We start from the raw sequence: 5905 nt of genomic DNA on the forward strand, positions 1-5905 counted from the left end.
GTTCTAATTGACCTTATATTTTTTCTTAAGCAGTATCTGTGATGGTGTTAGGCTTACACAGAAGTTTGCTTTCCTGTGTTATAAAGTCATTCATTGAATTGCGAGGTATCAGTACTTCATCCTTGAACATACATTAGGGACTGAACTATGTTACTTTGAACATACATTTGAGTTTAAGCTATGTTAAATATTGATTTGAGGACCAACTGGGACCTGTAACTGTTATTGCCTCTGGTTATATTGCATCTCATTACAGAGAGACATTTCCATCCAGGCCTTAAATCAGTAGCACTCAATATACGCCTTAGTGCAGGTAGCAACACTCAGTAGCTTGAAAGGTCTTGCTTTGTAAGTACTTAATTCCATACTGGGTATGAATATATACAAGCACTGAGCAGCTGCTATAACTTGTTTAAGCTTTTAGAGTATAATTGGCACACCTTGCTCTTAAAACATCCTGCTTAATTGATTCCAGAGTTTTCCTCAAGGTTTTTCAGTGAAGAAATTACAGGATTTGAGAATAGCAGCAGAGTTGACTTTGAAACCACCATTCCCATCGTGCTGTTGAGTTCCTGCATTGCACCACCAATTTGTGAGCAAGTTCAGGTAAGGGGAGAAGAAGATGAGGGGTGGTAGAAATGCGGGTTTAAAACTGGCAAAAAATTTCCATGCTTATTCATTACACATGTTGTACTGCTCATTTGATTGTACATAGGCCTTGTTTTGTTCTGCTGCTGTCAGAATGAAAGGAGGCAAACTCAGACCAACTTTAAAGGTAGAACTGACCAGACTTTTCTCTGTCTATTTATGGTCTGTCAGCAAATGAAAAATGAACAACTTAATTATTTGTGGAGAGTGTTTCTTGAAAAGGTTACTGTAGGAGGACTGCAGGTTCAGATTTGAAATGCTAGGAGAATAAATCCTTAATGAAAGAGAATGCCAGCACCTCAGCTGAACCTGCACTGAATTTTAGTTATCTTCTGTTTGAAGAGGGTCACTGTGGAATTGAGGTAGTGCATTTTGACTTTCCCTGTAATGGCTGCAAGTTGTCAATCAACAAAGCCAAATACTAAACACATCCTGACAACACTTTGTCAGCAATAATGTAGTTTTAAGGGCAGGTGGAGAGTCTTTCTCTCTAGTAATTCCACAGTGGGTAAAAAGCAAAAGATGCAGTAATTACCAGAAACTGCAAAAGTAACGAGGCTTTAAAATGCTTGAAGAAAGTGAATCCCTTCCAAGTGTCATGGCTGTGATAATAACAAGTGATTCCATGTGCTCATCACATAGCTCACACGATATTTTGTCAGTATGCCTTGGAAATACTGGGGCTGGTTGATTTTTCTACTCAATTGATGCATAAATTTGAGGACAGTATGTGCTGAATATCATTCTTCCAAGTGTTTCCTTAATACCTTGAAGAAATAGAGAAAATCTGGATTTTTCATCAGGGCTGCTTGACAAATCTGTCTGAGAAGTCTTAGTCAAGTGGCAGCTGCTACTGGCATTGATTTGTCTATAATGTGTATCCATAATGATGGCATTTCAGAATAAGAAGTTTTTAATCTGTACAGCACCTTCTAAAATCTGTTATCATGGTGTGAGGAGAGGAGTAAAGCATGTTTGTGTCAGCAGTGAGCTTTACTGCACTCAAGTTCCCGGAGCACTTAAAGCTACTGAGGGGAACGTGGGGTGGATTTCAAAAGTGAATATTGGGTGTGAATTTTGCAGGCAGGAATACAAGTAAGAGTTGGCTTCCGTATGCTTGTTTCTGGCTGTGTAAATGGAATACTTTAAAATGCAGTACTTTCCTTGGGAAGAGTCCCAGGGCAAAAGAAGTGAAAGTGAAGTAGAGCAGAGGGAGTGCAACCCTGTTACTGAACACAAGCAGGAACATCTGCACAGTGGTGTGCAAAGGTAGACATCAACCAGAGCAGGACTGTATGTGCTTGTATTATGATATTCAATATTTAGTTTGATAATATGAATTGGTCTAGTGTCAAGTTGCTAGAGTGTGATAATGGCTTTACAGCAATGCTGAAATGCCACCAGGGTGGCTACTGGTTTAATTTTGTAAGGTAATTGAATCAGTCATCCTTTTCTCAACTTGATTCTCTTTGCCTAAAGCAAACCAGCTTTTATGTATACTCTCAATGATCCTATATTATTAAGGCAGTTTAACTTAGGAATTTTTTTTCAATATTTTTCTCTGGAAATGTCTGGAAAGTGTTGAATTTCCTTTGAGGCAAGCACATCAGATTCCGTATAAGAGTTAATGTGAATTTTTCAGGTCCTGGTTTCCCCTACAGTGGCAGGAAAACACTGTTTTGCTGTAGGTGAATGAATAAGATTTGTTACAGCAACTGGGCTTTAGACAATTCCCATTTTAGGGTTTTCCAAATCTTCTGTTACTTCTAAGAGAAAAGCTCTAAGCCTGGGTGCTGGTTGGGTACCACAGCCTCTGTTGTGTGTCCTGCTGTGGATGTGACACCCTCTTGTGAGCTGCTGTTCTCACCAGGTTCCTCTGTCTGCTGGGGGCTGTCCTCGGGAGCAAGCCTGAAGTTCTGTCCAAACTGCTGGTGAATTTTGGGAGGGTGAGAAAGGGATGGCAAGTCTGTGGCGTCTTTGCAGGACTTGTGGGCGCTCTCTTTGCCACCACTTTTTAAGAGACGTTGCAGGTTTAAGTGCGATTCCTCTAATAGCTCTGGTATCAGCTGGTGTGTGTCAGTGCTTTGTTTCAGTTCAGAAACTCCCGGGTAGCAGTTTGCCAGGAGATGGCAGTGAATTACCTCTCTGCATAGCGTGACCAGCAGAAAGAATGGCAGTGTCAGGGTGCCCCTGCCAGGTCAAGTGTGGGTCCTGTGGTGGTCAGTGCACCTTGGCACACTTGGAGCGTGCCAGTGTCAAAGAGCAAAATGCCCACACACCGCTCAGAAGAATAGGAAGTACAATTGTGTGCTGATTTCTGAGAGTCCTGAGTGTACTTGTGCATTCATTTAAAGCACCAGCAAGGCACTGTAAATAAAAATTGTTGAGTGTGACATGGGTCATATATACATATATCCATCAAATATTTATATGAAGTAGAGAGTAATGTGGAAATCCAGTGATCAACGGTGTTAATGAATGTGCTTTCAGCTGTGAGTGGCTGTTTTGGTTAACTGCTGTACCTGTAAAACATCACTGCTTCTCTCCAGCAGAGGCATCCTAAAATGCCCAAGCTCTTCTGAGGCAGCTCGGGCCTTTGCTTCAGTCTGTTGCTGCTCATACAGTGTGCAAGGCCATTGCAGAGACTGCACGACAGGACCCATGTTTCATCAGGGTCCTGCATTGCTGCTCTTTAGGGGATCAGATATCTCAGGTAACTGGTTTTCCTCCCTGGAGCAAGCCCACAGAAAAGGTGTATTTCAAAAGAATGTGAATAACCAATATTTTTGAGAAAAATGATAGAGCATGTGAAGACTGTGGCATAATATGTACTGCTTGTTAAACAGTGGCAAATCCATACACACAAAGTCTTGGTGACCAGATAGATCCTAATTTTCTTTGGCTAAAACTCATCTTGGGAACTGGTTGCAAGACAAATCTGTGGAAAACTGTAGGTTAGTGTTTTGATTTAAGGGCTCATAAAGTCAGGTGTCCTTCAGAGCTGCAAGGTGGACTTGCCAAGGACCTCACTGACCTTGCCCGTGCCAGTTTTGGCTTTCAAAGGTTTTGACTGCTTCAAACATGGGGCATCATGAAGCTTATGCTTTGACCTATTTTTCAACACGTGTTTTTTTCTTAGCAAAACAGAAAATATCTATTCTTTTGATATAGAATCCTTCAGTTTTCAGTCTTACCTGATGTTTTGACTGAACCTCCAACAGATTTATATGAATCCACTGACTCCCATAGCTTCAAAGGGCATACAAATGTTTATGGTTTGAAAACGGATTGTAAGGAATAATAGTTCTGGGAGGTCTTTAGGTTTTCCTCTTGTGTTGGTTGATTGGTTTGCTTGTTTTTATTTTTCCCTCTTGCGTAGGCTAGGGACAGGGGATTTCATCTCAATTTTTTCCAGAGTGTGAAATGAAAATGTGTCCAGTCTCTCTGTTTAGAATTGGCAGGAAAGCAGGTAACTGCCTGGATGAATTTAAGGGTAGAAGTAATTTTTACATTTACCTCCTTTAACTGCAGTTAAAGTTTGAACTTCATTACTGGCCTGTTTGAAAAGCACCTTTGATAGATTCTTCCTAATTGTGAAAATACCTTCCTAAGTGAAAATACCTCCGTGTACAAGGACGAAGTTGTATGGCCTGGTTGATTGCAACACTGAAGTATTCCTAATCTACAATAAATCTCTGCTTAAGATAATAGATCAGATCCTAGAAGAAGAATATTCTGTTTATTTTGTACCAACTTTAATCTGGCCAAGTCAAATTACTTGAGAACACTTCTTTCTATTCTGAGATATATGTAGGAAATGGTGCAGACCATGTATTTTATTGATTGACACATGGATGTGGCTAAAATGGTACAAGTCTATTTTACTGTCAACAAAAAAATACAGTGTGCTTCTTTCAGTAAGAAAAAGTCATAATAAATTATGATAGTGAATGATGACTAAGCAATTTGACTGTGTTAGTTGTTACACTGTATAGACCGTAAGAACATTTCATGAACATTAGCACTTGATGTTCTTCCATTTATATCAATCTGTAGGGCATTAGTGTACACTGCAGACCTTACCTTGATTTCAGTTTATTTATTGATGAATCTGTACAGATCAACATCACTTTCTAGGTCAACTCAGATAAAACCAGTAATAAACTATAAGTAGAAAAGCTTTTACTGTATCTCTTATGTATTATTGTATATATTATGTCCCTTTTTTCTGTTGATAACCACTTTTGCAATTAGTGAGAACAACACTAATACAAAAATTGCAAAACAGTTGCACTGGGAAGATGAAAATTGCTTATTTTTCTCTGCTTGTCTCCCCTGGACACACATAAATTCCTGAACTTGGAAAGCAACTGTTAGCTTCCCCTTGATATCAAAGGCTGTCTCCCTGAGGTTTGGCCCAGCAAGTTCTCTGCTTCCCTGATCTCTTGCTGTGCCTCCCAGAGTCCCTCCCTGGGATCCTTCATCTGTCTGCATGGATGTGGTGTTTGATAGGGAGTGTTGGCTTGGGTAAGCTTCTATTTTCTCTGCCTGTTTTTGTGGCAGAGGATAGATTTAACTGCACATTCTGCCAATCTAATGGTGTTTGGCACACTTCTGGGTTTTAAATTGATCTTTAACTATCCATGGATTAAAAGTCGGGCTAACAGCAGCTAACATTAAAACTGTTAATACCTGTTGTCCAGCATAATAATAAATACATTTAATTTAAAAGAACAAACACCTTTTTTCTTTGCAAGGTCAATGTTTACATTTGTGTCTTAGTATTTTTCCCAGTATGCTGTCAGTGCTGCACCTACAATGGACAAGTTTTCATCCCTTGTATGTCTTGCTACCCCTTTACCTGAACTTTATGAAAAACTTTTTCATAGAATCCTAGGTTTGGGTTGGAAGGAACCATAAAGATCATCTAATTCCAACACCTCCTGTTATGGTCAGGGACACTTTTCACTAGACCAGGTTGTTCAGACCTCCATCCAGCCTGGCCTTGGACACTTTCAGGGGTGGGGCACCCACAGCTCCTCTGAGCAACCTGTGCCAGGACCTCAGTACCCTCACAGTGAAGAATTTCTTCCCAATAGCCAATCTCAACCTGCCCTCTTTCAGCTAAAGGCCTTTACCCCTTGTCCTATCACTGCAGATACGGAGAGAAAGACAAGGCTGAGAGGACAAAAAACTTGTCCTGTTACAGAGCTGATAAATAAATTTCACACTAGTTGTTCTTTATACAGTAACTTAG

This window comes from Taeniopygia guttata, chromosome 5 (genome assembly GCF_048771995.1).
Source record: "Taeniopygia guttata chromosome 5, bTaeGut7.mat, whole genome shotgun sequence".
In the NCBI taxonomy this organism is placed as follows: domain Eukaryota; kingdom Metazoa; phylum Chordata; class Aves; order Passeriformes; family Estrildidae; genus Taeniopygia; species Taeniopygia guttata.